Consider the following 9,410-nt stretch of genomic DNA (forward strand, 5'->3'; position numbering starts at 1 on the left):
CCATTCCTGCTGGTGCAGGGAATCGAACCTTTTGGTCCCAAAGCTGCTTCTGTAACCATTAAGCCATGGCTTCTGCCCTCTTCTGCATACATGAGCTCACAAGTGCCCATGATTGCCTCGTGTAACTTTCCACTGTCCTCAACAGTAACACTTACCACTCTCAGCCAACAAGGCTGTAGTTCCAAATACAGGGTGTCCCAGAAGTTAGGGGGCACTCCGGAATAATAAATGTAGATCAATATGCCCCCTAACTTCTGGGACACCCTGTATATTTAAAATATATTTACAGTTTTTCTTATTTGACTGCTACAGTCTATTTATCTATCAATACGAGCACCACAAGAAAACCACAAAATGGTGACAGAAAACTTCCTATAAACAGTTGAAAAATAGCTTAATGAATTTTATTTACTTCAGTTTATTACATCTCATTCACTCTGATAATCACTATGTGCTCACAAACACATTTTGATTATTAACAGGCAAAATATACAAAAATAAATTAGCCGGTTTTATTAATCAGTGTTCTGTGCAGGGCATTAGAGCCTGTAATGGAATGTTAGGGACATGTTTTAAAGCTGTAGTGCGTTGGACTCAGCAGGGACATGGTGGTGCACTTTCAGTATCCTGGTGACAGGTGGAGCTCGGCTGAATCCACACACACAGGACCCAGGTATGAGAAAGCTGTGAATGAACATGAGACATGAAAGGATCAGAACGAGTTATGTTTAAACATGCTTCGGAAATAAAGTTGCTGGGGAGAGAGGAAAAAAAAAAAAGGAACAGGGCCTCATTCTGCTTCTGCTTGTATTTCAGTGCTTATCATACTAAGCTTGATTTATTACAGATTCAAGTTTGCTGCTCCCCAAAATGGTTGTCAATAGTGGAAAAGGGAGGAACACATGCTTTTATTTTAATAAAGTGCGACAGATTATGAGAGAACATTTATACTGATATTAAGTACATTTTTGGATTGTGCAGCAAGTGTGTGCAAACTTTTGCACGAAGCTGCAAAGGACAGAGCTGTACCATGAGATAACTATGTAGAGGCCATTTTGGAGGAATATTATATATTTAATGTGATTTATATCACATTAGGGCAGCATATGATTAGGGGTGTTAGGGTTCAAGAATTTCACAGGATCGCGGTATTAATCAACTACAATTTTCACCAGTGGTGAAAATTAGAAGGAATGTGTGTGTATTATATGGACACGAGTGTTTTACTGAGAAATACCCCACTCGTATTTCTCATACAAGCTACATCCGGAACATGGAGAACCAAAACCGAGACATAAATCTCTGTCCCACTTGTGAGGAAATCGATGAATTGTTCTGATAAATTTGGGGACTTTTTGTTTGTGAATGTGTAGATATAATAAAAAGTAAATCACACATTGGCTTGCATACATGAAGTTTCTCATCTCGTCTCATTATCTCTAGCCGCTTTATCCTTCTACAGGGTCGCAGGCGAGCTGGAGCCTATCCCAGCTGACTACGGGTGAAAGGCGGGGTACACCCTGGACAAGTCGCCAGGTCATCACAGGGCTGACACATAGACACAGACAACCATTCACACTCACATTCACACCTACACTCAATTTAGAGTCACCAGTTAACCTAACCTGCATGTCTTTGGACTGTGGGGGAAACCGGAGCACCCGGAGGAAACCCACGCGGACACAGGGAGAACATGCAAACTCCACACAGAAAGGCCCTCGCCGGCCACGGGGCTCGAACCCAGACCTTCTTGCTGTGAGGCGACAGCGCTAACCACTACACCACCGTGCCGCCCACATGAAGTTTCTTATGTTGAAAAACTTGCATTTTTCATACGAAATACATCACGGATCTGAGTAACATATTTAAATAAGACTGGCTGGCTCTTTCATGGTCTATTCACTCATATTCCATTCAGCTAGTATGATACTGAACGAGTCGAAGACGAGTAGCTGAATGGGATCTCTCTGATATACCATGAAAAAAAGCCAGCCAATATTATTATAATACACACCGTCTTCATATCAGCATTCTCGAAGGCCAACGCGAGCTTAATCGCAAGTCAGCGCAGCAGTGAAGTCATCTTCCTGCCGGTGTAGCATTCATCAGTAGTGTTAGCGAATGCTAATAAAGCAGTCAAGCCAGTGCTATCAAGAGCAAGTAGCACAGGCTAACAACTGAGAAACTAAGATTTCTGTCTCCAGACTCTTCTATGCTTGCACGCTCGCCACAGTATTTTTCACTCATACTTCAGTATTCATTTCCCTGTGTAAGTTACTTAGTTACTTTTAAAATCAACATTGATAACGACACACAATGGAACAACCTCATCTCATCATCTCTAGCCGCTTTATCCTTCTACAGGGTCGCAGGCAAGCTGGAGCCTATCCCAGCTGACTACGGGCGAAAGGCGGGGTACACCCTGGACAAGTCGCCAGGTCATCACAGGGCTGACACATAGACACAGACAACCATTCACACTCACATTCACACCTACGCTCAATTTAGAGTCACCAGTTAACCTAACCTGCATGTCTTTGGACTGTGGGGGAAACCGGAGCACCCGGAGGAAACCCACGCGGACACGGGGAGAACATGCCAACTCCGCACAGAAAGGCCCTCGCCGGCCACGGGGCTTGAACCCGGACCTTCTTGCCGTGAGGCGACAGCGCTAACCACTACACCACCGTGCCGCCAGGTGTAATATCCTCTCGCTATTTTTTTTTAAGTAAATATGACACTGAAGTCATATTTGCCCTTCCTTGTGTGTGTATACTCTATGTATAAAAAAATGTAGAGTAATAGAAGGAAATGCATTTTAATCTGTTTAGTGAGGTACCCATCTGACTGTTCACCAGATTGTGAAGCCGTAACAACCATACCATGCACGGTAACAGCACTACAGGAAATGTCCTGAGTATCATCAGAACTGAGCAGCAATTACAGAATGCCTGTTTTGAAGCACAACACCGTGCTGACATTTTTCGTTGTGAGATCTGTAAGCAGTGTGTGCTAGAATCACGTACCCATCATCTCCTGTCCAGATGAGCCACAGTCTCTGGTCCTTCCATGACACCCAGGTTTCTGTGAACCGCAATTACAGACAGGTCGAAGAAGAGTTACAATTTTCGATGTCCAAGTAGCTTTGGAAGCAATGTACACATGCAATAAAAGTGGGACAGCGTTGAAAACAATCGCTGCTGTTCTAACATTTTATTACAGCTAAACTGCTGTTCTCATACAGGTTTTATATTAATGCACTCCTTCGAAAATGTTTTTCCTACAAGTTCACCAGGGACTTGTATGGCAGACGCACAACGTAATCAATGTAATAGGTGGAAACAGATTTGCGGTTTTTGTTTTGCTGCATTTGTATTATTAACTTCAAAGGAGAGAAAAATAAGAGAATGACTGACTAACTGTTTATAGCTGCTATTAAATGGTCCAGCTCACTCTTCCCAGAATCCAATTTATTGTTTTTCTTTTCATACAGGCCAGTACGTGACTGCGACTGTCTTGAACTTTCCAATTCTGCTTTCTCTCTTTGTGCACACTCGCCTAGCTGAACGCTGAGACTTTACAAGAAAATGTTCCCTCATAAAAATGGAAGACATCGTCACAGAACAACAGTATGACGACTTGAGTATCAGCCTGTACGTAGAAGGGACCAGTTATCACGAATGATGCGTCTATGGTTCTCCAATCCTACTAGTTTGTGAACATCAGTGAACTCAAACTCCCATGATTTCTCTCTTTCTTGAACTTTGATAAAAATATATTCAGTTTTATGTTACAGTTTATGCTCTACAGCAGGGCTTTTCAAAGTGTGGGGCGTGCTTCCCCTAGGGGGCACCAGAGTTCTTCAGGGGGGGCGCAACGTGAGGAAAAATAAACCAGAATAAGTTACTATTGCGGACATTTAGCGAACTTCAGCTAGCCTTTGCCAGAGACAAAATGGATCGATTTTTAGTACCTAAAGCTACAGTGAGTGAGAAGACAGTCTGGGCCAAGCAAAAAAAGAAGGAAGTATGACCACGATTATTTAAAGTTTGGATTTTCATGGACTGGATCTGAAGATGCTCCACTGCCACAGTGTGTTGTCTGCCAAGAGGTGCTCGCTAACGATGCTATGAGATGTTTAAAATGTGTAAAACAAGATTTAAAAAAAAAAAAGCACGGATGTTTAAAATGTGTAAAAAAAAAAAAAAAAAGAGGTTTTAAAAAAGCTCATATGTTTTAAATGTGTAAAAAAAGATGTTTTCAAAAAGCACTGATGTTTAAAATGTGTAAAAGAAAAAAATGTGTGTACAACAACCATTTTTTTTTTTAAATACGAATGGAACATTAAGTATAGCAACAACAAAAATTGTGTGTGTGTGTGTGGGGGGGGTGCTGTTGTTTATTTGCTCTCTGAGGGGGGGCTGACTCTCCCACACTTTGAAAACCCCTGCTCTACAGCCTACGATGTCACCACGTTGTTGTAGATTGTTTTTCAAACGTATCACAGTGAAATGTCAACGGCATCAAAAATGGCGACTTGTTACTTAGTGCCGAGGCGTCTGGGAAGACTGAGCTGGAACCTTTAAGATAAGTAATAAAATCGACTCATTTCATAGCATAATAGACCGTGTGACATTTAGGTCTTTAATTAATTGAGCACTGGACTTCTTGTGGTATCAGAGGAACTAAAACATGCTGTTTTAGGAAAAAAATAAAAATAAACTTCAGAGTGGTAAAACTGACTCCCTTTAGTGTCTGGCCACTGCACATCACTGTGTTGATTATTTTCATAAAACAGCACAACCCCAAGTGGTTTAACTTGATTCCCTATAGAAGAGAGACGTTTAAAGTCAATCAGTCTGAATTGATGATAATTAAATATGAGCTTTATCATGATTATTCAATTTTAATGCGGTTAGTGATTTAGGTTCTGTGGGTGGAAAATTCTGGAATAAAAATCTCAAACTGCTCCAGTAAACACATTAAACAGTTCATTTTTGCCTAATATCTAAGGTCCCTTCACTGGCTTCCAGTAAGCTACAGAATTGACTTTAAAGCATTGCTGCTGGTGTACAAATCTCTAAATGGTGCAGGGCCCAATTACCTCTCTGATATGTTGCAGCGGCCTAACCCAATCAGATCTACCAGATCGCAACAGAAAAATTTACTATTAAAACCAGTTGTTAAAACAAAGTGTGGTGAAGCAGCTTTTAGCTACTATGCAGTACAGCTATGGAACCAACTGCCAGAGGACATTAAAAATGCTCCTGCTGTTGGCAGCTTCAAATCTAGGTTAAAGACCAAGTTGTTTTCAGATGCTTTCTGTTAAATAATTAATATTTTTACATTTTTTATAATCTTTACTTTCTCTGCATGTTTTAAATTTACTTTAACTTTATTCTATTTTATTCTGCTAGTTTTTTTTTTCCCTTTCTCTTTCTTTTTCTCCTTTTTCTTTTTGGCATTTTAATATTTTATTTCTACTATTGTTTAATTCTTATTTTCTTTTAATTCTTTTAATTAATTATTTTAGAATAAAGATAAAATTATTTTATGTAATTTTATTTCTCTATTGTTTACTGTTTTTACTTCTGTAAAGCACATTGAACTGCCATTGTGTATGAAATGTGCTATATAAATAAACTTGCCTTGCCTAATATGCTCTCCCTCATGCTCCACACTGTACTGACTCACCTGGAGAACCCTGACACCTACGGTATGTGAGGATACTGTTCGTTGACTTCAGCTCAGCCTTCAATACTGTCAATCCGAGCAAGCTGGTCAACAAGCTGCTGTCTCTGGGCCTGGACCACCACCTCTGTAGCTGGATTAAGGACTTCCTCTCTAACAGACCACAGCATGTGAGACCTCATCTCATCCAACACCATCTTAAACACTGGCACCCCCCCTCCAAGGTTGTGTTCTTAATCCACTCCTTTACTCACTCTTCACACAGGACTGTTCTCCCATTGATAACTCAAACCAAATATACAAGTTTGCAGATGACACGGCTGCGGTGGGGTTGATAACCAACAGCGATGAGGCAGCCTACAGAGAGGAAGTTCAGGCCCTCACATCTTGGTGTCAGAACAACGACTTGCTCCTCAACACCAACAAAACAAAGGAGCTTGTCGTTGACTTCAGAAAATGAGCGGATAAAACAAATGCCAGCCTGGTGATCGCTGAAGAGAAGGTGGAACAGGTGGGGAGCTTCAAATACCTCGGTGTTCACGTCTCAGAGGACCTGACATGGGGCGTGAACACCAGAGAGGTGGTGATGAAGGCCCAGCAGAGACTCTTCTTCCTGTGATCCCTGAGGAAAACTGGGCTCTCACAGAAGCTCCTCACCAACTTCTACCAGTGCACCATACAAAGTGTTCTGAGCTATGGATGCATAGTATGGTTCTCCAGCTGCACCTCAGAGGACAGGAAAGATCTGCAGCGGCTCATCAGGACTGCATCTAAAATTATTGGTACCCCTCTCCAATCCCTGGAACAGATCTACTCTGCCAGGCTGAGAAACAAAGTCACAAAGATTAGGACTGACTGCACTCACCCCGGACAATGTCTTTTTGACACCCTTTCCTCTGGAAGGCTTAGGGTCAGAAAGTCACAAACAACAAGACGCCAAAATAGCTTCTTCCCCAGGACTGTAAAAGCTCTGCTGGAGGCCTGATCCAGACTTGGACTCTCACTCTGCACCTTACTGTGTTTGACTACATTAAATAATTACATAGTGGGGGCATCGTGGCTCGGGTGGATGGGGCGCCATGCCGTGGGTCCGGGTTCGATTCCGACCCGGGGTCGTTTCCGGATCCCTCCCCGTCTCTCTCTCTCTCTCTCCCGCTCATTTCCTATCTCTGCGCTGTCCTGTCCAATGAAGGTGAAAAAAGCCCCCAAAAAAATCTTTTAAAAAAAAATATTACATACTACAATTTATACTGCTGCTTATATGCCATTATGCTGCTTTTAAAAAGTTGTGTGTGTGTGTATATATATATATATTTACTTATTGATTGATTTGCTGCTGTGATCTGAGCCCTCAAATAGTGTTTTGTTGTATAGTAATGTGCAATGCCAGTCACCCTCTGCACACCGTCATCAGCAACCAGAGGAGCCTGTTCAGTGACAGAACGTTCCTTCCCAAGTGCAGGACGAACAGACTTAAAAACTCCTTTGTCCCTCACGCCATCAGACTGTACAACTCCTCTCTGGGGGGTAACAGGAGGACAGAGGACGGGAAGGAGCAGTAGCCTAGCCTGACAATAAACAATACCGGACAATGTGCAATATAAAGTGCAATACCTCTCCTGCTGCCCCCCTTTCCCATATCTTATTCTTGTTATATTTGTATATGTAAATACTTAATTTATCAAAGTTTTTTCTCTATTTTCTATTCTCTGTTTATCTGCAACAATGCTGCTGGAATCTTAATTACCCTGAGGGAACCCTCCCAAAGGGATCAATAAAGTTTTATCTAATCTAATGACAATAATCAATCAATCAATCAATAATATTTTAACTTTTACCCCCACGTTAACTGAGCAATATTTAAGTTAAATAGCTAAAATATGGAAAAAAGTTAAAATATTACTTTTTAGGGAAAAATTTACCTGTTTTAATGTTTACTGGAGCAGTTTAATTTTAAATTTTAAGGGCGTCGTCTATATTAAGCTTTCCAAGTTACACAACTGAATTAGTTTATTAATCGAAGAATAATTTAGTTGTCAAACTCTCTGGCCCAGAAAACCTGTTCAAACTCTGTTTTATTTCATAAATTAAGACGCACAGCGAAATGAATCATCTACTTGTGCCGGTTGTGTAAACACATGTGTACGTGACATTATCCAGGTAGCCAGCTAATATGTTAGCATGTAGCCTGTTTCGCTGTGTAACGTTGTTTATCTTACCGTTTATGGAACAACAAAGTACACGAAGAAAAAAAAGGCGATGTCGAATAGCAGAAAAACCCAAAAGTCGAACCAGTAGGAGTGTTTAGTTAAAGCAACCGCTGCCTTCTTGTCAGCTCCAACCTCCATCTTGGGTTGATTGCACTACTTCCTGCGTCCGCCACTGGCCGGAAATGACGAAATCGCTTGTTCCGGATGACGGAACGCAGAGGATATTAAAAAAAAAAAATAGACTTTAAAACAAATCCAGTTAAAATGAAAAATAGAAGAGAAGATTAAATAGAAGTGAAAATTAAAAGCAGGTTATAAAGCTTTATTATTATTATTATTATTATTATTATTATTATTATTATAAATAATTCTGAAATTAATACATTGCTGCTACTACTACTACTACTACTACTACAATAATAATAATAATAATAATAATAATAATATGGTTATTATAATAATACATTGTTCTAAAATTTATACATTACTCCTACTGCTATTACAAATTTATTATTATTATTATTATTATTGGGGCGGCACGGTGGTGTAGTGGTTAGCGCTGTCGCCTCACAGCAAGAAGGTCTGGGTTCGATCCCCGTGGCCGGCGAGGGTCTTTCTGTGTGGAGTTTGCATGTTCTCCCCGTGTCCGCGTGGGTTTCCTCCGGGTGCTCCGGTTTCCCCCACAGTCCAAAGACATGCAGGTTAGGTTAACTGGTGACTCTAAATTGACCGTAGGTGTGAGTGTGAATGGTTGTCTGTGTTTATGTGTCAGCCCTGTGATGACCTGGCGACTTGTCCAGGGTGTACCCCGCCTTTCGCCCGTAGTCAGCTGGGATAGGCTCCAGCTTGCCTGCGACCCTGTAGAAGGATAAAGCGGCTAGAGATAATGAGATGAGATTATTATTATTATTATTGTTAGTCGTAGTAGTAGTAGTAGTCATATATGAACTAATCTCCAACTAGAATTTGAATTAGAACCGAGTTGTTTTTTATTATTATTATTAGTAGTAGTAGTAGTAGTAGTCATATATGAACTAATCTACTAGAATCTGAATCAGAATTAGAACCGAGTTTATTATTATTATTATTATTATTATTATTATTTAAAAGTAGTAGTAGTAGTAGTCATATATGAACTAATCTCCAACTAGAATTTGAATTAGAACCGAGTTGTTTTTTATTATTATTATTATTATTATTGGGGCGGCATGGTAGTGTAGTGATTAGCACTGTCACCTCACAGCAAGAAGGTCCTGGGTTCGAGGCTGGTGAGGGCCTTTCTGTGCGGAGTTTGCATGTTCTCCCCGTGTCTGCGTGAGTTTCCTCCGGGTGCTCCAGTTTCCCCCACAGTCCAAAGACATGCAGGTTAGGCTAATTGGTGGCTCGAAATTGACCGTATTGAGTGTGAATGGTTGTTTGTCTCTGTGTCAGCCCTGTTATGACCTGGCGACTTGTCCAGGGTGTACCCCGCCTCTCGCCCATAGTCAGCTGGGATAGGCTCCAGCTTGT

General features: G+C 41.0%; 1 long non-coding RNA gene across 1 annotated transcript; it reads right to left on the reverse strand.

The window, feature by feature from the left end:
* Positions 1 to 382: 382 nt before the first annotated feature.
* On the reverse strand, positions 383 to 8,069 carry LOC132882843 (uncharacterized). The gene is made up of 3 exons (XR_009654247.1): positions 7,911 to 8,069; positions 3,027 to 3,084; positions 383 to 684 (listed from the first exon to the last, which is right to left on the reverse strand). It is a non-coding gene; the product is annotated as an uncharacterized LOC132882843 (long non-coding RNA).
* Positions 8,070 to 9,410: the final 1,341 nt, after the last annotated feature.

This window comes from Neoarius graeffei, chromosome 3 (assembly GCF_027579695.1).
Source record: "Neoarius graeffei isolate fNeoGra1 chromosome 3, fNeoGra1.pri, whole genome shotgun sequence".
Classification (NCBI taxonomy): domain Eukaryota; kingdom Metazoa; phylum Chordata; class Actinopteri; order Siluriformes; family Ariidae; genus Neoarius; species Neoarius graeffei.